We start from the raw sequence: 24,599 nt of genomic DNA, 5'->3' as shown, positions 1-24,599 counted from the left end.
TCCTTTCCTTGTTGGCTCCGGAATTAATACAAATTCCGCCCTGTGTTATTTTGTCGTTTAATCCACAAATGAGGTAAATATCAGGGAGAATAAAACGGCTCCACTGTGAATCGAACCGATGACCACTTGTTACGAAAGAGGCAATTTGCCCAGCTTCGCCAAGGAGACAAATTCAGCTGCAAACGTCCCAGCTCCTCTGACTGACACCGAGCAACGACCTGTCATTGTCTGTTAGCGTTTGAGACAGTTTGTATTTTTCCATTTCTCTTGTCTATTTCGCTGTGTTTACCGATACTCTGTATCTCTCGCTCTGTTTAGGGATGCTCTGTATCTCTCGCTGTGTTTACCGATACTCTGTATCTCTCGCTCTGTTCAGGGATACTCTGTATCTCTCGTTGTGTTTCCCGATATTCTGTATCTCTCTTTTTTTTACCGATACTCTGTATCTCCCGCTTTGTTTACCGATACTCTGTATCTCTCGCTGTGTTTAGCGAGACTCTGAATCTCTCGCTGTGTTTACCGATACTCTGTATCTCTCGCTGTGTTTACCGATACTCTGTATCTCTCGCTGTGTTTACCGATACTCTGTATCTCTCGCTGTGTTTACCGATACTCTGTATCTCTCGCTCTGTTTAGGGATACTCTGTATCTATCGCTGTGTTCACCGATACTCTGTATCTCTCGCTGTGTTTATCTCTCTGTGTCAATCCGTCGGCTGATTCTGAATGAACAATGAAATAAATGAAGGGTTTTAGACAATTCTCCCTCTGACACTGAGGAACCAATGAGCGAAACTTTATAATCAGATATTGTTTATTGTGATGCAGCGAAGAAAACATTGCATTTTGGATGTTTTAGGTTCAGTTATGTACAAAAAGAAACCGTGTTTGCAACAAGCCGCCTTTTAAGTTGATGTCAGGCTCGCTAACATTGCAGCACGAGGTACAGGCACCGCACTGATGATCTTCATGTGTATACCGGCCTTTTAGATACTTCCTGTGACACAAGAACTTTCCAATCCCCGATCTCCTGGACACCGACAGATTCGTCGAAACAGCATTCACCGGCAGGACCGATATCGCGCCCCCTTTGCCGGACTTCAGCAAATTTAACGTTGAAAATACAAAGCAGGGCGGACAGTATCTGGAAAACAGTTAAACTTTCAGTGTTCAGACTTTAGTAAGAAATATAAACAGGACATTGGGTAGATATTAAGTGGGTGTGCAGTAGGAGTGCGCTGTTGTTTTATAAAGTGTGGGAGTGTAGATATGAGTGTGATGTTCACATATGAACTGTGGATGGGTATATATGAGTTTCTTGTTTATGATGAGTGCGGTGTTTATCTCTGAACAGTGGGAGTGTATCTATGAGTGCGATGTTTATATATGAACTGTGGGTGTCTATACATGAGTGCGATGTTTACATTTGAACTGTGGGTGTCTATACAAGAGTGTGATGTTTATATTTGAACTGTGGGTGTGTATATATGAGTGCGATGTTTGTATTTGAACTGTGGGTGTGGAAATATGAGTGCGATGTTTACATATGAACTGTGGGTGTCTATACATGAGTGCGGTGTTTATCTCTGAACTGTGGGTGTGTATATATGAGTGCGATGTTTGTATTTGAACTGTGGGTGTGTATATATGAGTGCGATGTTTATATATGAACTGTGGGTGTCTATATATGAGTGCGATGTTTGTATTTGAACTGTGGGTGTGTATATATGAGTGCGATGTTTGTATTTGAACTGTGGGTGTGTATATATGAGTGCGATGTTTGTATTTGAACTGTGGGTGTGTATATATGAGTGCGATGTTTATATATGAACTGTGGGTGTGTATACATGAGTGTGATGTTTATATATAAACTGTGGTTATGTATATCTGAATGCGATGTTTTTATTTGAATTGCGGAATCAACAGGAGGGGTAATTCCTCCTGGGGTTATTTTTTTTAAGACAATGACATAAAGTAAAACGTATACATGGGGCCGAAATAGCTCAGTTGGGAGAGCGTTAGACTGATGGATCTCAAGGTCCTTATTTCAATCCCGAGTTTCGGCAGTTTTTGGTTATTGAGTTTCTTCTTCGATTCTCACATTTATTTACAGTGAAATTTGATACCCGCCACTGAAGGATTAGGGATGGAATAGAAAGGCATCAAGGATGGGACATATTTATATCGTCTGCAGTTGATTTTTAATTCTCTGTTACCTTCTGCCTTTTTCTCTTGCTTTTTTCTCTCTCGGTGCCAGGTGACTATTTGATTTGATGCATTTGTCCGAAACTGATCACTTTTCCACATCTCGGGGCGGTCAGACTCGCTCTGTCTGTCTGTTGCTGCTGGTGATCATTAATGGGAACAGGCCGCGAGTTAAACGTTTATCTGCAAACCGCAGAAAAACAAATAAAAAGAAAGACTTGTTTCTCCGGCCGAGAGGTAAAGTTACAATGGATGTGATTCAAAAAGATGGCCCGTGAATTTGTCTTTGGATATTTTTACAAAGCTTCGATTTTAAAAGTTGCAAAAACATGAAATAAATTAAGGTAAATTACAAGAATCGAATCCATGATCACGACATCACCGGAAACTCGATGCAAATGAGTTAACCGGCCCGACTAACGGCACATTCGGCTGTTTAATTAATTTTTGTACCTGCAGCGAATTCTGTACTTGGACCCCGAAATCTCTTTGCTCCTCCACAGCACCGAGTTTCTCACCATTTAGAAAATACTCTGATTTATCTTTCTTAGATTTAAAGTGTTTGACCTCCGTCTCCCCCACATTGAACTCTATTTCCCACAGTTTTGTCCACACACTTAATCTATCAATTCCCACTATTCAATTTCCTGCTACCATCTGCATTACTTCCTGCGTCACCAGAAGGCTGCGTGTTCTGGTTCTCTGGTTCTCAAATTACAGAAAATCGTTTCATTTTGCCCTCGACCTTTGATCTTGTGCTGCGGATGAAACTTTTGCAAAGAGGGAGAAGAAGCCCTCAAATCGCCCCATGTGTATCTCAAACGCTTTGGGAAGAAGTTCTGTGTAAACAATCAGGAATTTAAAGGCACCTCAATGACCTGCACTTTCATTGAATGAGTTTTTTTCGCCATTGGAATCGACGTGAGATCGCTGTCGGCTTTCATCTCACTGAAGTGCAGAGTGTGGCCGCCTTGCATCGGTCAACGTGTTAGTGACGAGTTTGGGGTAAGCACGGGTCGCGTTTATTTCTGAAATCTCACCAAGCACCGGGAAAAGAAACTTAGAATCCAAGCAGATCTGGACAATGCGCAGCGCAGCCGCACAGGAGTTACAAATCCAACCTCTCACCACTCGGCAATCGCATTAACTGAACTTTACTCTGGCCCAGTGTCACCGCGCTGAAATCGAGTCTTTCTCCGCCACATTTTTTGTTAACATAATAATTACTGGTTCAAGAGTGAAGATTGTCGGCTGCTTAACTGAAAGGGCAAGAGACAACTTTGTAGACACCGTGTAGTGTCACAGATCTGCTGGTTTGTCCTGCTCATTTCATCTTACCTCATTTTCAGCAAACCTGAATATTACTGGAACAGAGAATGGCGAATCACAGCTCAAAAATCAATCCTCTCTTCCACGAGCGGACTGAGTCTTTCAACATACAGGTGTTTAATGGCAAGGTGAGATTAATTTTCAGAAATAATACAGCACAGATTTTCACTCGTGCAAGCTGCACACTATTTTGGAAAAGTAAACTGATTGGAAGAAAGCTGTTGCATTGAGCGCGGCAACCTGAAGCTTTAGCTCGATGAATTCGTCCTTGAACATTTACAAGCTCTGTTTCTGTGGCGCAATTTGTTTGCGCGTTCGGCTGCCAACTGAAAAGTTGGTGGTTCGAACCAACGAGAGGACGCTATCGCAACCTTTTGCCTTAACATTCATTGTCTCGCATTTCTTGGGTTCGAATGTGTGTCTTGTCTGGCAGAAAATGTACCGCAAACATTGCCAGCTGAGTGCGTCTGATTTTCCACCATTTATTCTGCAGTTGGATAAAAGGCATCTGAAAAAATCCAAAAAAACCGAGATTGGCTTGAACGAAGTCGGAATACTTCTTGACAGAGAAGGTTCGAAGGTTGCAGGCGAGCTCCTTCAGACTGAATCACACTGACATGGATATTTCTGCAGTGAGCGACATCAGACTGTTTCTACAATGAATGTCACTCCCTTTATTTTGGAAAAGTGAAATGGTATTCACATTCCGACTGGTTTCAGTTGATTTGTGAGAGATCGTTAAAGGACAATCTCCGGTTAAGACGGCCTTTTTCTCTCTCTTTGTTGGCCGAATCCAAAATGAAATTGGAGCTGGACTAATCAGGCAAGAAATCAGGAATCACTTTTGCAAACAAAATACGGCCGAAATCTGGAACTCTCTCATCCCAAAGGATGATGATTGTGGCTCAATTCATAATTTGAAATCTGATATTGATACATCGTTTTTCGATTCGGGTACCAAGGAATATGAGTTCAAGGCGGAGAAACAGAGATGAATTGCAGATCAACTCATGATCTAATTGAATGGGGCAGCAGGTTCGAGGGGCTGAATGGCCTTCTCTTGTCCAGATGTTCCGATACTGCTCAGCGCGGGGCTGGACGAATGGTAAAAGACATCACACGAGCTCCAGAATGAAAAAACGGGTGTTCAGAAGCAGATACCCTGAGATTGTGGAACGAACTGAACTCCTGCAGCAAAGCCAACAGCTGTCTCTCTGCAATAATAGGATGCGAAGAATTTCAGCACTCGGCACGGCAAGCGCAGTCGGGAGAGCATGAGACTCTTAATGTCAGGGTCGTGGGTTCGAGCCCCACGTTGAGCGATTTGTGTTCGACTTTTCACACTGTGTGATAAAAGTTTCAAAGTGCAACCTCTTGTCTCCAGATTCGAACCAGACACAACCCTGAGCTGCGTGAAAGGAAACCGTGAGCGTTGCCAAATATCCACTCCCTCCCGATTCGACCTCCTCGTTCCCTCCACATGGGACACGGACATGTTGTCGGTTCAATCGGATTCATTTTTTGCTGTTATTAAAAATGTTGATGGTCTGAAAATGTAATATTTAGGAGATGCCAACTCTGGAACAATTCGCCTCTCTGAGACCTCCTGATCTCCCCTTACCCTATTTGATTCTCCCTGCGCTCCTTATCATCGCTGATACGCTCTGTCTCTTACCTTCTCCGATACCCTCAGAGAGTCCATGATCCACTTTGAACCTTGTCAGCGCCATTCACCTGCTCTGATACCTATTGATTGCCCCTGACACAGATGCGCCCTGAGCCGCCTTACACTCTCCCATACTCGGCAGTCCTTCCCCTCTCTCAGATCTTAATACACTCTCTGATGCCATCTGACTTCCCGCTCTCCTCTTTGAGCCCCCTTACACTCTCTGATGCCCTCTGATAGTACCTTCCCCTCTCTGAGATGCCCTTGCCACAATGGATCGCCACTAAGAAGCGATTAGACGCCCTGAGGCCTTCGCAGAAGCAATTACCGTCCCTGCTATCAAAGTGTCAAAGTGCGGTGTAACTTCACAGGTGGATCTACCGGTCTGTGTTAAGGATGAGATCAAGAGTTTGATCGGTCGCTGCTGCTTCCGCCTCTGAGAGCTCTATCGGCGGTCGGTACCGATCTTCCTCCCACAAACTGGGTGTGGATGTATGAGTGCGCTGTTGATTTATAAACTTTGGTAGTTTACGTATGACAACGATGTTTATATATGAACTGTGGGTGTATCTCTATGAGTACGATGTTTATATATGAATTGTGGAATGAACAGGAGGGGCAATTCCTCCTGGGGTTATATTTTCTTCCACGACAATAACACAAAGTAATCGTTGGGTACAGAGCCGAAATAGCTCAGTTGGGAGAGCGTTAGACTGAAGATCTGAAGGTCCTTGGTTCAATCCCGAGTTTCGGCAGCTTTTGTTTGTTTACTTTCTTCTTCCTTGCTTCGATTCTCGGATTTATTTGCAGTGAAATTTAATTCCCGCCACTGAAGGATTGGGGATTGAATGGAGAGACATCAAGGAGGGGAATTATTTATATCGTTTGTATTTGGCTGTTATTTCACTGTTACCTTCTGCCTTTTTCTCTTGGTTTTGTCTCTCTCGGTGCCAGGTGACTATTTGATTTGTCCGAAACTGATCCATTTTCCACATCTCGCGGCGGTCAGACCCGCTCTGTCTGTCTGTTGCTGCTGATGATCATTAATGGGAACAGGCCGCGAGTTAAACGTTTATCTGCAAATTGGAGAAAGACAAATCAAAAGAAAGACGTGTTTATCCTGCCCAGGGGCAAAGTTACAACGGATGTAATTCAAAAACGGTCCCCGTGAATTTTTCTGTGGATTTTCTTTTTAAAGCTTCGATTTCAAAAGTTACAAAAACGCGAAATAAATAAAGTAAATTACAAGAATCGAGTCCGTGATCATTATGTTACAGTGTTCTCTTTGCAAACGAGTTAACCGGCCGTCCCAACGGCACATTAGGCTGTTTAATTAATTTTTGCACCTGCAGCGATTTCTGTACTTTGACCCCTAAATCTCTCTGCTCCTCCACAGCACCGTGTTTCTCACCATTTAGAAAATACTCTGATTTATCTTTCTTAGATTTAAAGTGTATGACCTCGGTCTTCCCCACATTGAACTCTATTTGTCACAGTTTTGTCCACACACTTAATCGATCAATTCCCACTTTTCAATTTCCTGCTACCATCTGCATTACTTCCTGTGTCACCAGAAGGCTGCGTGTTGAAAACACGGGGTAACCGTTGCCTTTAGAGCTGAGAGGATTCTGCATCGTTCCGGAATGAATGTTTCATCTGCTTTTTCTCAATAAACAGAACCTTGCTCTAAATTCTGGTTCTCTGGTTCTCAAATTTCAGCAAATCGTTTCATTTTGCCCTCGACTTTTGATCTTGTGCTGCGGATGAAACTTTTGCAAAGAGGGAGAAGAAGTCCCCAAATCGCCCCACGTGTATCTCAAACGCTTTGGGAAGAAGTTCTGTGTAAACAATCAGGAATTTAAAGGCACCTCAATGACCTGCACTTTGATTGAATGACTTTTTTTCGCCGTTGGAATCGACGAGAAATCGCTGTCGGCTTTCATCTCACTGAAGTGCAGAGTGTGGCCGCCTTGTATCGGTCAATGTGTTAGTGACGAGTTTGGGTTAAGCACGGGTCGCGTTTATTTCTGAAATCTCACCAAGCACCGGGAAAAAGAAACTTAGAATCCAACTGTCCCTGTAAGTGATGAATTGAAGGGAATATCGCTCCAAACAGATCTGGACAATGTGCAGCGCAGCCGCACAGGAGTTACAAATCCACCCTCTCGCCACTCGGCAATCGCATTAACTGAACTTTACTCTGGCCCGTGTCACCGCGCTGAAATCGAGTCTTTCACGGCCACATTTTTTCTTAACATAATAATTACTGGTTGAAGAGTGAAAATTGTCGTCCACTTCACTGGAAGTGCAAGAGACAACTTTGTAGACACCGTGTAGTGTCACAGACCTGCTGGTTTGTCCTGCTCATTTCATCTCATCTCATTTTCCGCAAACCTGAATATTACTGGAACAGAGAATGGCGAATCACAGCTCAAAAATCAATCCTCTCTTCCACGAGCGGACTGAGTCTTTCAACATACAGGTGTTTAATGGCAAGGTGAGTTTAATTTTCAGAAATAATACAGCACAGATTTTGACTCGTGCAAGCTGCACACATTTTATTTTGGAAAAGTAAACTGATTGGAAGAAAGCTGTTACATTGAGTGCGGCAACCTGAAGCGTCAGCTCGATGAATTCGTCCTTGAACATTTGCAAGTTCTGTTTCTGTGGCGCAATTGGTTAGCGCGTTTCGCTGCGAACTGAAAAGTTGGTCGTTAGAGGACACGAAGGCAACCTTTTACCTTAACATTCATTGTCTCGCAAATTCTTGGGTTCGAATGTGTGTCTTGTCTGCCAGAAAATGTACCGCAAGCATTGCCAGCTGAGTGCGTCTGATTTTCCACCATTTATTCTGCGGTTGGATAACAGGCATATGAAAAATATCCAAAAAAACGAGGTTGGCTTGAACGAAGTCGGAATACTTCTTGACAGAGAAGGTTCGAAGGTTGCAAGCGAGCTCCTTCACACTGACATGGATATTTCTGCAGTGAGCGACATCAGACTGTTTCCACAATGAATGTCACTCCCTTTATTTTGGAAAAGTGAAATGGTATTCACATTCCGACTGGTTTCAGTTGATTTGTGAGAGATCGCTAAAGGATCAATCTCCGGTGAAGACGGCCTTTTTCTCTCTCTCTGTTGGCCGAATCCAAAATGAAATTGGAGCTGGACTAATCATGCAAGAAATCAGGAATCACTTCAGCAAACAAAATACGGCCGAAAGCTGTAACTCTCTCATCCCAAAGGATGTGGATTGTGGTTCAATTCATAATTTGAAGTCTGATATTGACAGATCGTTTTTCGATTCGGGTACCAAGGAATATGAGTCCAAGACGGAGAAACAGAGATGAATTGCAGATCAACTCATGATCCAATTGAATGGGGCAGCAGGTTCGAGGGACTGAATGGCCTTCTCTTGTCCCGATGTTCCGATACTGCTCAGCGCGGAGCTGGACGAATGGTAAAAGACATCAGACTAACTCGAGAATGAAAAAAACGGATGTTCAGAAGTCGATACCCTGAGATTGTGGAACGAACTGAACTCCTGCAGCAAAGCCAACAGTTGTCTCTCTGCAATGATAAGATGGGAAGAATTTCAGCAGTCGGCCCGGCTCGCTCAGTCGGTCGAGCATGAGACTCTTAATCTCAGGGTCGTGGGTTCGAGCCCCACGTTGGGCGATTTGTGTTCTACTTTTCACACTCGGTGATAAAATTTTTAAAGTGCAACCTCTTGTCTCCAGATTCGAAACAGGCGCAACCCTGAGCTGTGTGAAAGGAAACCGTGAGCGTTGCCAAATATCCACTCCCTATCGATTCTACCTTCTCGTTCCCTCCACATGGGACACGGACAGGTTATCGGTTCAATTGGATTCACTTTTTGTTGTTATTAAAAATGTTGAAGGTCAGAAAATGTAATATTTAGGAGATGCCAACGCTGGAACAATTCGCCTCTCTGATACCTCCTGATCCCCCCTTACCCGATTTGATTCTCCCTGTGCTCCTTATCATCGCTGATACGCTCTGTCTCTTACCTTCTCCGATACTCTCAGAGAGTCCATGATCCACGTTGAACCTTGTCAGCGCCATTCACCTGCTCTGATAGCTACTGAGTGCCCCTTACACAGATGCGCCCTGAACCCCCTTACACTCTCCCATACTCGGCAGTCCTTCCCCTCTCTCAGATCTTAAAACACTCTCTGATGCCATCTGACTGTCCCTTCCTCTCTCTGAGCCCCCTTACACTCTCTGATGCCCTCTGATAGTACCTTCCCCTCTCTGAGATGCCCTTGCCCCAATGGATCGCCACTAAGAAGCGATTAGACGCCCTGAGGCCTTCTCAGAACCAATTACCGTCCCTGCTATCAAAGTGCGGTGTAACTTCACAGGTGGATCTACCGGTCTGTGTTCAGGATGAGATCAAGAGTTTGATCGGTCGCTGCAGCTTCCGCCTCTGTGAGCTCAATCGGCGGTCGGGACCGATCTTCCTCCCATAAACTGGGTGTGAATGTATGAGTGCGCTGTTGATTTATAAACTTTGGTAGTTTACGTATGACAACGATGTTTATATATGAACTGTGGGTGTATCTCTATGAGTGTGATGTTTATATATGAATTGTGGAATGAACAGGAGGGGCAATTCCTCCTGGGGTTATATTTTCTTCCACGACAATAACACAAAGTAATCGTTGGGTACAGAGCCGAAATAGCTCAGTTGGGAGAGCGTTAGACTGAAGATCTGAAGGTCGTTGGTTCAATCTCGAGTTTCGGCAGATTTTGGTTGTTTACTTTCTTCTTCCTTGCTTCGATTCTCGGATTTACTTGCAGTGAAATTTAATTCCCGCCACTGTCGGATTGGGGATTGAATGGAGAGACATCAAGGATGGGAAATATTTATATCGTTTGTATTTGGCTCTTATTTCACTGTTACCTTCTGCCTTTTTCTCTTGGTTTTGTCTCTCTCGGTGCCAGGTGACTATTTGATTTGTCCGAAACTGATCCATTTTCCACATCTCGGGGCGGTCAGACCCGCTCTGTCTGTCTGTTGCTGCTGATGATCATTAATGGGATCTAGCCGCGAGTCAAACGTTTATCTGCAAATTGGAGAAAGACAAATAAAAAGAAAGACGTGTTTATCCTGCCCAGGGGCAAAGTTACAACGGATGTAATTCAAAAACGGTCCCCGTGAATTTATCTGTGGATTTTCTTTTTAAAGCTTCGATTTCAAAAGTTACAAAAACGCGAAATAAATAAAGTAAATTACAAGAATCGAGTACGTGATCATTATGTTACAGTATACTCTTTGCGAACGAGTTAACCGGCCGTACCAACGTCACATTAGGCTGTTTAATTAATTTTTGTACCTGCAGCGATTTCTGTACTTTGACCCCTAAATCTCTCTGCTCCTCCACAGCACCGAGTTTCTCACCATTTGGAAAATACTCTGATTTATCTTTCTTCGATTTAAAGTGTATAACCTCGGTCTCCCCCACATTGAACTCTATTTGCCACAGTTTTGTCCACACACTTAATCTATCAATTCCCACTTTTCAATTTCCTGCTATCATCTGCGTTACTCCCTGCGTCACCAGAAGGCTGCGTGTTCAAAACACGGGGTAACCGTTGCGTTTAGAGCTGATAGGATTCTGTATCGTTCCGGAATGAATGCTTTATTTGCTTTTTCACAATAAACAGAACCTTGCTGTAAAGTCTGCTTCCCGAGTTCTCAAGTTTCAGGAAGGCGTCTCATTCTGCCCTCGACTTTTGATCTTGACCTGCGGTTGAAACTTTTGTAAAGAGGGAAAATATGTCCCCAAATCACTCCACGAGAATCTCAAACGCTTTGGGAAGAAGTTCAGTTCAAACAATCAGGATTTTAAAGGCACCTCAATGACCTGCACTTTCATTGAATGTGTTTTGTTCGCCATTGCATTCGACCGTGAAATCGCTCTCGGCTTTCATCTCACTGAAGTGCAGAGTGTGACGGCCTTGTATCTGTCAGCGTGTAAGTGACGAGTTTGGGTTAAGCACGGGTCGGCTTTATTTTTGAAATCTCAGCAAGCACCGGGGAGAAGAAAATTAGAATCAAACTGTCCCTGTAAGTGATGAATTGAAGGGAATATCGCTCCAAGCAGATCTGGACAATGTGCAGTGCAGCCGCACAGGAGTTCCAAACCCACCCTCTCGCCACTCGGCAATCGCATTAACTGAACTTTACTCTGACCCAGTGTCACCGCGCTGAAATCGAGTATTTCTCGGCCACATTTTTTCTTAACATAATAATTACTGATTAAAGAATGAAAATTGTCGTCCGCTTCACTGTAAGTGCAAGAGACAACTTTTTGGACACCGTGTAGTGTCACAGACCTGCTGGTTTGTCCTGCTCATATAATCTCATCTCATTTTCAGCAAACCTGAATATTACTGGAACAGAGAATGGCGAATCACAGCTCAATAATCAATCCTCTCGACTCCGAGGGGACTGAGTCTTTCAAATTACAGGTGTTTAATGGCAAGCTGACTTTAATTTTCAGAAATAATACAGCACAAATTTTCACTCATGCAAGCTGCACACCCTTTAATTTGGAAAAGTAAACTGATTGGAAGAAAGCTGTTGCATTGTGCGCGGCAACCTGAAGCTTCAGCTCGATGAATTCGTCTTTGAACAACTGCAAGCTCCGGGTCTGTGACGCAATTCGCTCGCGCGTTCGTTCGTTAACTGAAAAGTTGGTCGTTCGAACCCACCCGGAGACGCTGAAGCGACATTTTACCTTAACATTCATTGTTTCGCATTTCTTCGGTTCGAATGTGTGTCTCATCTGCCAGAAAATGTACCGGAAACATTGCCAGCTGTCGTGCGTCTGATTTTCCACCATTTATTCTGCGGTTGGATAACAGGCATATGAAAAATATCCAAAAAAAACGAGATTAGCTTCAACGAAGTCGGAATACTTCTTGACAGAGAAGGTTCGAAGGTTGCAGGCGAGCTCCTTCAGACTGAATCACACTGACATGGATATTTCTGCAGTGAGCGACATCAGACTGTTTCCACAATGAATGTCACTCCCTTTATTTTGGAAAAGTGAAATGGTATTCACATTCCGACTGGTTTCAGTTGATTTGTGAGAGATCGTTAAAGGATCAATCTCCGGTTAAGACGGCCTTTTTCTCTCTCTCTGTTGGCCGAATCCAAAATGAAATTGGAGCTGGACTAATCATGCAAGAAATCAGGAATCACTTTAGCAAACAAAATACGGCCGGAAGCTGGAACTATCTCATCCCAAAGTATGTGGATTGTGGCTCAAATCAAATTTTCAAATCTGATTTTCATCGATCTTTTTCCGGTTCGGTTACCAAGGGATATGAGTCCGAGGCGGGGAAACAGAGATGAGTAACTGATCACCACATGATCTAATTGAATGGGACAGCAGGTTCGAGGGGCTGAATGGTCTTCTCCTGTCCCGATGTTCCTCTTCTGCTCAGCGCGGGGCTGGGCGACTGGTAAAAGGCATCAGATTGACTCTAGAATGAAAAGCTGGTGTTTCGAAGCAACCACCATAAGATGTTCGGTCAAACTGAACCCCCACCGCAACGTCACCAACTGCCTCTCTGCTGAGAGGAGCCGAGCCGAGCGGAGGGAGCGTCCGATAAAAGGCGGGATTTCAGAGCGCTGAGAACAGCTGAGAGGAGCCGAGCGGAGCGGAGGGAGCGTCCGATAAAAGCCGGGATTTCAGAGCGCTGAGAACAGCTGAGAGGAGCCGAGCGGAGCGGAGGGAGCGTCCGATAAAAGGCGGGATTTCAGAGCGCTGAGAACAGCTGAGAGGAGCCGAGCGGAGCGGAGGGAGCGTCCGATAAAAGGCGGGATTTCAGAGCGCTGAGAACAGCTGAGAGGAGCCGAGCGGAGCGGAGGGAGCGTCCGATAAAAGGCGGGATTTCAGAGCGCTGAGAACAGCTGAGAGGAGCCGAGCCGAGCGGAGGGAGCGTCCGATAAAAGGCGGGATTTCAGAGCGCTGAGAACAGCTGAGAGGAGCCGAGCCGAGCGGAGGGAGCGTCCGATAAAAGGCGGGATTTCAGAGCGCTGAGAACAGCTGAGAGGAGCCGAGCCGAGCGGAGGGAGCATCCGATAAAAGGCGGGATTTCAGAGCGCTGAGAACAGCTGAGAGGAGCCGAGCCGAGCGGAGGGAGCGTCCGATAAAAGGCGGGATTTCAGAGCGCTGAGAACAGCTGAGAGGAGCCGAGCGGAGCGGAGGGAGCGTCCGATAAAAGGCGGGATTTCAGAGCGCTGAGAACAGCTGAGAGGAGCCGAGCAGAGTAGATTTAAGAGAGAAATCAGGAGGGCAAAAAGGGGATATGAGATTGCTTTGGCAGATCAGGCAAAGGTGAATCCAAAGAGCTGCTACAAATACATAAAGGGCAAAAGGGTAACTAGGGAGAGAGTAGGGCCTCTTAAGGATCAACAAGGTCATCTATGTGCGGAACCAGAAGAAATGGGTGAGATCCTGAATGAATATTTCACATCGGTATTTACGGTTGAGAAAGGCATGGATGTTAGGGAACTTGGGGAAATAAACAGTGATGCCTTGAGGAGTGTACATATTACAGAGAGGGAGGTGCTGGAAGTCTTAACGCGCATCAAGGTAGATAAATCTCCGGGACCTGATGAAATGTATCCCAGGACGTTATGGGAGGTTAGGGAGGAAATTGCGGGTCCCCTAGCAGAGATATTTGAATCATCCACCGCTACAGGTGAGGTGCCTGAAGATTGGAGGGTAGCAAATGTTGTGCCTTTGTTTAAGAAGGGCGGCAGGGAAAAGCCTGGGAACTACAGACCAGTGAGCCTGACATCTGTAGTGGGTAATTTGTTAGAGGGTATTCTGAGGGACAGGATCTACAGGCATTTGGAGAGGCAGGGACTAATTAGGAACAGTCAGCATGGTTTTGTGAGAGGAAAATCATGTCTCACGAATTTGATTGAGTTTTTTGAAGGGGTAACCAAGAAGATAGATGAGGGCTGTGCAGTAGACGTGGTCTACATGGACTTCAGCAAAGCATTTGACAAGGTACCGCATGGTAGGTTGTTACATAAGGTTAAATCTCATGGGATCCAAGTTGAGGTAGCCAATTGGATACAAAATTGGCTTGACGACAGAAGACAGAGGGTGGTTGTAGAGGGTTGTTTTTCAAACTGGATGCCTGTGTCCAGCGGTGTGCCTCAGGGATCGGTGCTGGGTCCGCTGTTATTTGTTATTTATATTAATGATTTGGATGAGAATTTAGGAGGCATGGTTAGTAAGTTTGCAGATGACACCAAGATTAGTGGCATTGTGGACAGTGAAGAAGGTTATCTAGGATTGCAACTGGATCTTGATCAATTGGGCCAGTGGGCCGATGAATGGCAGATGGAGTTTAATTTAGATAAATGTGAGGTGATGCATTTTGTTAGATCGAATCGGGCCAGGACCTACTCCGTTAATGGTAGGGCGTTGGGGAGAGTTACAGAACAAAGAGATCTAGGAGTACAGATTCATAGCTCCTTGAAAGTGGAGTCACAGGTGGATAGGGTGGTGAAGAAGGCATTCGGCATGCTTGGTTTCATTGGTCAGAACATTGAATGCAGGAGTTGGGATGTCTTGTTGAAGTTGTACAGGGCATTGGTGAGGCCACACTTGGAGTACTGTGTACAGTTCTGGTCACCCTATTATAGAAAGGATATTATTCAACTAGAAAGAGTGCAGAAAAGATTTACTAGGATGCTACCGGGACTTGATGGTTTGACTTACAGGGAGAGGTTAGACAGACTGGGACTTTTCTCCCTGGAGAGTAGGAGGTTAAGGGGTGATCTTATAGAAGTCTATAAAATAATGAGGGGCATAGATAAGGTCGATAGTCAAAATCTTTTCCCAAAGGTAGGGGAGTCTATAACAAGGGGGCATAGATTTAAGGTGAGAGGGGAGAGATACAAAAGGGTTCAGAGGGGCAATTTTTTCACTCAAAGGGTGGTAAGTGTCTGGAACGAGCTGCCAGAGGCAGTAGTAGAGGCGGGTACAATTTTGTCTTTTAAAAAGCATTTGGACAGTTACATGGGTAAGATGGGTATAGAGGGATATGGGCCAAGTGCAGGCAATTGGGACTCGCTTAGTGGTATAAACTGGGCGACATGGACATGTTGGGCCGAAGGGCCTGTTTCCACGTTGTAACTTCTATGATTCTATGATTCTATGAGAAGGAGCCCTGCCGCTGGCCCGGCTAGCTCAGTCGGTAAAGCACGAAATTCCTAATCTCAGGGTCTGTGGGTTTAAACCACAGATTGGACGTTTTGTGTTCTATTTTTCACAGTGGGTGATGAAAGGTTCAAAGTGCAATCTCTTATCTCCAGTTCATGAAATCCAGTTATTTAAAAAAAAAACACTGAGCTGTGTGAAAGGAAACCGTGAGCGTTGCCAAATATCCAGTCCCGCCCGATACTATCTTCTCATTCCCTCCACATGGGACACGGCATATACCGTTTCAATCGGCTTCATTTTTGCTGTTATTAAAAATGTTGATGCTTAGAAAGTGTCATATTTAGAAGATGCCAACTCTGGATCCATTCGCCTCTCTGATACCTTCTGAGCCCACCTTACCCTCTTTGATTCTCCCTGAGCTCCTTATCTTCTCTGATACCCTCAGAGATTCCATTGTCCTCTTTCAACCTTTACACTCTCTGATACCCGCTGAGTGCCCTTCACTCACTGATACTCCCTCAGAGTCCTTAATCTCTCTGATACCCTCTGGCAGTCCTTCCCCTCTCTGAGACCTCAATATATTCTCTGATACCTTCTGATTTTCCCTTCCCCTCTCCGAGCCCCGTTACACGCTCTGATGCCCTCTGGCTGTCCCGTCCCCTCTCTGTGATCCCCTTACACTCTAAGATGCCCTCTGAAAGTTCCTTGTTTCTCTGTGAGATCCCCTTGCCGCCAGTGCATCGCCACTAAGTAGCCATTAGAAGCTCTGAACCCTTCTCAGAACCCATTACCCTCCCTGATACCCAAGTGCGGTGTAATTTCACAGGTGGATCTACCGGTCTGTGTTAAGGATGAGATCCAGAGTTTGTTCGGTCGCTGTTGCTTCCGCCTTTCCAACTCCGAAAGCTCCACCGGCGGTCGGTACCGATCTTCCTCCTATAAACTGGGTGTGAATTTGTGAGTGCGCTGTTGTTTTATAAACTGTGTGAGTTTATATATGACAGCGATGTTTATATATCAACTCTGGGTTTGTATGTATAATTGTGATGTTTTTATATGAAGTATGGGTTTGATTGGATTAGTGTGATGTTTATGTATTAACTGTCGGTGTGTATATATGCGTGTGATGTTTATGTATGAACTGTGGGTGTGTATATATGAGTGCGGTGTTTATATATGAACTGTGGGTGTGTATATATGAGTGTGATGTTTATATATGAACTGTGGGTGTGTCTATGTGAGTGTGATGTTTGTATATGAACAATAGGAGTGCATATATGAGTGTGATATTTATATATGATCTGCGGGTGTACATATATGAGTGCGATGTTTATATATGAACTATGGGCGTGTCTGTATGAGCGTGATGTCTAAGTATGAAATATGGGTGTACATATATGAGTGCGATGTTTATATATGAACTATGGGCGTGTATATATGAGCGTGATGTCTAAGTATGAAATATGGGTGTATATATATGAGTGTGATGTTTATACATGAACTGTGGGTGTGTATATATGAGTGCGATGTTTTTATATGAATTGCGGAATGAACAGGAGGGGCAATTCCGCCTGGGGTTATGTTTTCTTCCAAGACAATGACATAAAGTAAAATTTTGATATGGCGCTGAAATAGCTCAGTTGGGAGAGCGTTAAACTGAAGATCTAAAGGTCCTTGGTTCAATCCCGAGTTTCGGCAGTTTTTGGTTTCGTTTTTTCTTCCTTGCTTCGATTCTCGGATTTATTTTCAGTGAAATTTGATACCCGCCACTGACGGATTGGGGATGGAATAGAGAGACATCAAGGATGAAATTTTCGAAGAGAGGGAGAAGTCCCCAAATCGCTCAACCTGAATCTCAAACGCTTTGGGAAGAAGTTTAGTGCAAACAATCAGGAATTTCAAGGCACCTCAGTGACCTGCACTTTCTTTGAATGAGTTTTGTTCGCCTTTGCATTCGACCGTGAAATCGCTCTTGGTTTTCATCTCAATTAACCAGATTGGAGCCACGTTGTATCTGTCAGCGTGGAAGTGACGAGTTTGGGGTAAGCACCGGTCACCTTTATTTTTGAAATCTCACCAGGCACCAGAGAAAAGGAACTTAGAATCAAACTGTCCCTGTCAGTGATGAATTGAAGGGAATATCGCTACAAGCAGATCTGGACAACTCGTAGTGCAGCCGGACACGAGTTCCAAATCCACCCTCTCGCCACTCGGCAATCGCATTAACTGAACTTTACTCTGACCCAGTGTCACCGCGCTGAAATCAAGTCTTTCTCGGTTACATTTTTTCTTAATGTCACATTTAATGGTTTAAGAGTGAAAACCGCCGTCCGCTTCACTGTAAGTGGAAGAGACCACTTTGTAGACACCCTGTAGTGTCACAGACCTGCTCGTTGGACCTGCTCATTTCAACTCCTCTCATTTTCTGCAAATTTGAATATTACGGAAATCGAGAATGGTGAATCACAGCTGGAAAAATCAATCCTCTCTACTACTGGGGGACTGAGTCTTCCAACATACAGGCATTTAGGGGCAAGGGGAGTTTGATTTTCAGAAATAAGACAGCACAAGCTGCATACCCTTTATGATGGAAAAGTAAACTGATAGTAAGACAGCTGTCATATTGATCGCTGCAAGCTGAAGCTTTAGCTCGGTGAATTACCGATTCAGGATCTACAATGTGATCTCTCTGTGGCGCAAATGGATAGTGCGTTCGGCTATTTAACTGAAAAAATGGTGATTCAAACCCACCTGGTGACGACTGGGTAACTTTTACCTTAACATTCATTGCCTCACATTTCCAAGTTACGAATGTGTCTCTTATCAGCAAGAAAATGTACCGTAAACATTTCCAAATCTCTAACTTAAATTCTGCTAGTTTGCAAAACCTGACATTTATACTCTTTATTTTATTTGCATGCATCTCTCCATCTTTCCCTGTCTCTGTCTCTTGTCTCTCTGTGTGACCCCTGATAGACTTCTCAGACTTGCTTGAACGGCGAAGGCTGATCTCACCTGCAACACCAGCAGAGAAGTGTAAAAAAAGGCACTGAGACGGTTGGAAAAGTAAAGGTGCAACCCAGCTGCTGCAACTATTGTCTACACACTTCTGTCTCTTCGCTCTCACAGTGAAACAAAGCACCAATTTGATTAAAGTATACTTATGGTAGAGTGTATGTTATCACGATGCCGAGACAGACGGCAATCATAACATCGAATCCGAGAAAGTTCGGCGAAAGAAGGAAGCCATTCTGCACATCGTGCCAGTGCCGGCCGAAAAAGCTGTACCAAGCCTCATCCCACTTTCCAGCGTTTGGTCCCTAATCCTGTTGGTTACGGATCTTGACGTGCATATTGAAGTTTTTATTTTTCAATGCGATGAGGGTTTCTGCCTCTCCCACCCTTTCAGGCAGTGATTTCCAGACCCCCACCACCTGCTGGGTGGAAAAAAATCTACCGCTCCCCTCCAATCCTTCTACCAATTATCCTAGATCTATGTAACCTGATTATTGACATCCGTGCTGAGGTAAATAGGTTCTTACTATTCACTCTATCTAGGCCCGTCATAATTATATACACCTCAATTAAATCTCCCAACAGCCTCCTCAGTTCCAAAGCAAACAACCCGAGCCGATCCAATCCAATCTCATAGCTAAAATTCTCATGTTCTGGCAACAGTGTCGTAAATCTCCTCTGTACCATCTCGAGTGCAATCACATCTTTCCTGTAATGTGGTGACCACAACTGTATGCAGTATTCTTGCTGTGGCCTAACTATAGTTTCATAAATTTCTACCATAACCTCTCTGCTCTTACATTCTATGTCTCGGCTAATAAAGGAAAGTATCTTGTATGCCTTTTTAACCACCTTAACTACCTGTCCTCTTACCTTCAGGGATCTGTGGACATGCACTCCAAGGTCCCTCTTTTCATCAACACCTCTCAGTATCCTCCAAAGCAATGTAGTTTCAAAGCAACCAATTCTGAAACGTCTTACTTGATAATACAAGTCGTACAGACGAAATCAATTTCGTAAAGGGAAACGAATATTGGTGACAGGAAATAGTTTGTGTACAACTTGATATTACTGCATACCGGCATAGAAAATGAGATTGGATGGATAGAAAAGGTCTGAAAGGATGGCCGATCGGCTTTGTGAGACAGCGAAACTTTACACTGGCTGCACGAAGCAAGCAACAGCGCTTGGTTGATCCAGATGCATGATTCTCGCTTTGGGGCTTTTGTTGATTAATATCCAAGAAGTTCCGGGTTCAAATCACCGATGAGCCTTGCTGTCCCACTACTTTGAGTGAAAAGACACCAATTGGCTTCTGACATCTTCTCAGTATTGCTGTTGGTAGGATTGAATTACATGCAGAGCATGTTTGAGCTCCAGAGGACAGAGTGATGGAGTTCCCAAGACGCAACACATGTAAAGTAAATAAAATGTCTCAAGATGATGAAGAGATTGATGCTGAATGTGAATTTCCCCCAGTTCAGGCGGTCTCATTGATATTAGATGACGGGTTAGAGAACGACATATCGAAGTTTGCCGATGGCCCCAAAATGGGCAGCGTTGTGAGCAGTGTAGATAAAAGCATAACATTCCAGAGATACATTAATATAATAAATGAATGGCCAAAACCGTGGGAAATGGATTTCAATTTTGGCAAGTGTGAGGTCATCCACTTTGGATCTCACAAAAATAGGTTAGAATACCTTACAAAAGGTGAAAAATTCGAAACTGTGGAGTTCCAAAAGAACTTAGGTGTCCATGTACATAGATCAATAACATGTCATGGGAAGGTACAGGAAATGATCAAAAAGGCTAATGTAATGGTGGCCTACTTATTTAGATGTAAGGAATCTTACAACACCAGGTTATAGTCCAACAAATTTATTTTAAAATCACAAGCTTTCGGAGATTATCTCCTTCGTCAGATGATTGAATGAAAAGGTTCTCAAATCGCATATCTTATACGATGTTGGGACAGCATCACACCAATCAAAAGGTGTCGTTGTTATTCAAACAGGCCAGTCACGGAGAACAGAACGTCCCAGTACACTCGATATACATTGTGTCTTTTACACAGGCAAGCAGAAAGAAACTTAAAATGGCAGAGAGAGAGAGAGAATTTTAAAAAACATATAAATTTTTCCCCCTTTTTGCTGGTGGGGTTACGTGTAGCGTGACATGAACCCAAGATCCCGGTTGAGGCCGTCCTCATGGGTGCGGAACTTGGCTATCAACTTCTGCTCGACGATTTTGCGTTGTCGTGTGTCTCGAAGGCCGCCTTGGAGAACGCTTACCCGAAGATCGGTGGCTGAATGTCCTTGACTTCGGGTAAGCGTTCTCCAAGGCGGCCTTCGAGACACACGACAACGCAAAATCGTCGAGCAGAAGTTGATAGCCAAGTTCCGCACCCATGAGGACGGCCTCAACCGGGATCTTGGGTTCATGTCACGCTACACGTAACCCCACCAGCAAAAAGGGGGAAAAATTTATATGTTTTTTAAAATTCTCTCTCTCTCTCTGCCATTTTAAGTTTCTTTCTGCTTGCCTGTGTAAAAGACACAATGTATATCGAGTGTACTGGGACGTTCTGTTCTCCGTGACTGGCCTGTTTGAATAACAACGACACCTTTTGATTGGTGTGATGCTGTCCCAACATCGTATAAGATATGCGATTTGAGAACCTTTTCATTCAATCATCTGACGAAGGAGATAATCTCCGAAAGCTTGTGATTTTAAAATAAATTTGTTGGACTATAACCTGGTGTTGTAAGATTCCTTACATTTGTCCACCCCAGTCCATCACCGGCATCTCCACATCATGGCTACTTATTTAGAGGACGAGAATACAAGGGAATAGACATTATTCTAGAGCTACACAAAGCTCTGGTTGGACCACACCTGGAGTACTGTGTTTAGTTCTGGGCACCGCTCCTTTGAAAGGATATACTGTCCTTGGAGGGAGTGCAGTGTAGATTTACTAGAATGATAACTGGACACGAAGCGTTAAATTGCTAGGAGAGATTACACAAACTATGGTTGTATTCCCTGCAATATAGTAGATTAAGGGCTGATGTGATCGAAATTATCAAGATATTAAGAGGAACTGATGAGTTATTTGTATAGAAACTATTTCCGCTCGTTGGGCTGTCTCGGACTTGGGGGCATAGCCTAAAAATTGGAGTCAGACTTTCAGAAGTGAATTTGGGACAACTGTCCACAAGCAAAGGGAGGTAGAATTGTGGCAGTCTCTTCAACAAACGGCAGTTGACGCGAGCTCAATTGTTAATTTCAAACCCGTGATTGAGAGATTTTTGCTGACCAAAGGTATTTCGAGATCTGGGGCTCAGGCGGGCACAGAGAGTTTGGTCACAACTCAGCCATGATCTCATTCAGTTGCGGAACAGGATGGAAGGACCAAACACCAGACTCCTCTTCCGAAGTTCCTCCTTGGTGCAGAATGCAAAATGTTCGTGCATTGGCCGGGAATCGAACCCAGGTCTCCCGCGTGGCAAGCGAGAATTCTACCCCTGAACCACCAATGCTGGCTTATACAACAGCTGCATGTTTCTCTATGGAATCCTGTCTGAACGAACATGCCGTTTACAGCTCCGATGAACGATTGGTTCAAGCGGTGGTCTCAAAACTGCAATGGGGTTTTCCTGCCGAGGTTTCAATTCTGTTCGCAGTGCTACGGTTTAAAGATCTCTTCAATGCTCAAATACATTAAGTGGAATTAATTGACCACATTTACCTCTCTCCCAGCATTGGGCGTGCAATCTTATCTTCCAAGATTTCAAGACCGAGAAGCAATATCTCCCAATCTGTAACTTGAATTCTGCTAGATTGAAAAACCTGACATTTATACTCTTTATTTTCCTTGCATGCATCCCTCTATCTTTCCCTGTCTCTGTCTCTTGCCTCTCTGTGTGTCCCCTGATAGACTTCTCAGGCTTCCTGAACGGCGAAGGCTGAACGAAACTGCAACACCAGGAGAGAAGGTAATGAAAAGTACTGAGACGGTAGCAAAAGTAAAGGTGCAACCCAGTTGCAGCAGCCAATGTCAACACACTTATGTCTCTTCGCTCTCACAGTGAAACAAAGCACCAATTTGATTAAAGTATACTTATGGGAGAGTGCATATTATCACGATGCCGAGGCAGACGGCATTCATATCATAGAATCCTCGAAAGTTACACCACAGAAGGAAGCCATTCTGCACATCGTGCCTGTGCCGGCCGAAAAATCGGTACCGAGCCTCAAACCCCTTTCCAGCGTTTGGTCCCTGATCTTGTAGGTTACGGATCTTCACGTGCATATTGAAGTTTTTATTTTTCAATGCGATGAGGGTTTCCGCCTCTCCCACCCTTTCAGGCAGTGATTTTCCGACACCCATCACCCTCTGGTTGGAAAAAAATTCTTTCGCTCCCCTCTAATCCTTCCACTAATTACCTTAGATCCATGTATCCTGATTATTGACCTCTCTGTTAAGGGAAATAGGTCCTTACTATTCACTCTATCTCGTCTCGTCATAATTGTATACACCTCAATTAAATCTCCCAACAGCCTCCTCAGTTCCGAAGCAAACAACCCCAGCCTATCCAATCTAATCTCATAGCTAAAATTCTCCAGTTTGGCAACATTGTCGTAAATCTCCTTTGTACCCTTTCTCGTGCAATCACATCTTTCCTGTAATGTGGTGACCACACCTGTACGCAGTATTCTTGCTGTGGCCTAACTATTGTTTTATAAATTTCTACCATAACCTCCCTGCTCCTATATTCTATGCCTCGGCTAATAAAGGAGTTTATACTTGATGGCTTCTTAACCACCTTATCGACCTGTTCTGCTACCTTCTGGGATCTGTGGACATTCACTCCACGGTTCTGCTGTTTCTCTACATCTCTCAGTCTCCTCCCAAGCAATGTAGTTTAAGAGCAACTAATTCTGAAACGTCTTACTTCATAATTCAAGTCGTACAGTCGAAACCAATTTGGTAAAGGGAGACTAATATTGGTGACTGGAAGTAGTTAATGCACAACTTGATCTTGCTGGGTACCGGAATATAAAACGAGATTGGATGGACAGAAGAGGTCTGAAAGAATGGCAGATCGGCTGTGGGAGGCAGCACACCTTTAAATTGGCTGCACGTTTTTAGTATTAGCGGTTCGTTGGTTTCGGGATATTATTCTCGCTTATGAAGTTTATGCTAGGCGCTATACGCAAGATCTCAGCTTCAAATCCCGCACGATCCATGCTGTTTCACTGCTTTTAGTGAAAAGTCACCAATTAGCTTCCGACATCTTTTCGGTTTTGCTGTTGGTCGAATTGAATTCTGTCCAGAGAATGCTTGAGCTCCAGAGGACAGAGTGCGGAAGATTCCAAGGCGCAACACACGTGAAGTAAATAAAATGGGCCCGATTTTACCAGGGGTGCGGGTACTCGGCGGGTAGGCCAGCGCGCCCGGTGAAATTAGTGGGTTGCCCGCGCGATCGTAACAGGCAACACACGAATTGGATCCACTGACCTGCTCCTCCGGGTTCCCCGATGCTGATCTGCGCGTTGGGCGGGCTGCGCATGCGAGGTAAGATCTGTCAGCTGGAGGCGCTCTATTTAAAGGGGCAGTCCTCCACTGACAGATGCTGCCACAAACAGCAAAAATTACATCATGGAGCAGCCCAGGGGGAAGGCTGCTCCCAGTTTAATGATGCCTCACCCCAGGTATCATTAGATGGGGTGAGGAGGAGGGGGAGGACAGAGATCTTCCCCCCGGCGGGCGGGAGGAAGCGGCCCACCTCTGCCACCAAGAAGGCCTGGCTCGAGGTGGCAGAGGGGGTCACCTGCGCCACAAACATATCGCCCACCTGCAAACAGTGCAGGAGGCGCTCCAATGACCTCAGTAGGTCAGCAACAGTGAGAACACGTAGTCTTTCCCCTACACTACGCCTGCCACAACACTGCCCCCACCCCACATCTCCTTCGGCACTGCCAACACTACTCTGTCACATGACCCCTCATACCCACTCAAACCTCATCCTCAACTTACCTGCACCTACTCACCTCGCGAGTACTCACCCCGCCACTACCACGCAACCCAATCCTCATACAATCTCATGGCTCTATCCCATACTCACCCTCTCGTGCATCTCTCTCACGGCCAGCCTCACT

The 24,599-nt window shown here is 44.7% G+C and overlaps 6 non-coding genes across 6 annotated transcripts; 5 read left to right on the top strand and 1 right to left on the bottom strand.

Annotated features, from left to right (window-relative positions):
- The first annotated feature begins 1,991 nt into the window (after positions 1-1,991).
- trnai-gau (transfer RNA isoleucine (anticodon GAU)) lies at positions 1,992-2,065 on the top strand. Its single transcript has one exon. It is a non-coding gene; the product is annotated as a tRNA-Ile (tRNA).
- A 3,816-nt stretch (positions 2,066-5,881) lies between these two features.
- On the top strand, positions 5,882-5,954 carry trnaf-gaa (transfer RNA phenylalanine (anticodon GAA)). Its single transcript has one exon. It is a non-coding gene; the product is annotated as a tRNA-Phe (tRNA).
- Positions 5,955-8,804: 2,850 nt separating this feature from the next.
- On the top strand, positions 8,805-8,877 carry trnak-cuu (transfer RNA lysine (anticodon CUU)). The gene has a single exon. It is a non-coding gene; the product is annotated as a tRNA-Lys (tRNA).
- A 1,018-nt stretch (positions 8,878-9,895) lies between these two features.
- Positions 9,896-9,968, top strand: trnaf-gaa (transfer RNA phenylalanine (anticodon GAA)). Its single transcript has one exon. It is a non-coding gene; the product is annotated as a tRNA-Phe (tRNA).
- Positions 9,969-17,044: 7,076 nt separating this feature from the next.
- On the top strand, positions 17,045-17,117 carry trnaf-gaa (transfer RNA phenylalanine (anticodon GAA)). Its single transcript has one exon. It is a non-coding gene; the product is annotated as a tRNA-Phe (tRNA).
- Positions 17,118-21,905: 4,788 nt separating this feature from the next.
- Positions 21,906-21,976, bottom strand: trnag-gcc (transfer RNA glycine (anticodon GCC)). The gene has a single exon. It is a non-coding gene; the product is annotated as a tRNA-Gly (tRNA).
- Between the last annotated feature and the right edge of the window lie 2,623 nt (positions 21,977-24,599).

This window comes from Heptranchias perlo, chromosome 20, assembly GCF_035084215.1.
Source record: "Heptranchias perlo isolate sHepPer1 chromosome 20, sHepPer1.hap1, whole genome shotgun sequence".
NCBI lineage: Eukaryota > Metazoa > Chordata > Chondrichthyes > Hexanchiformes > Hexanchidae > Heptranchias > Heptranchias perlo.
The sequence above is the reverse complement of the archived record's forward strand: the minus strand, read 5'-3'. Positions and strand labels throughout refer to the sequence as shown.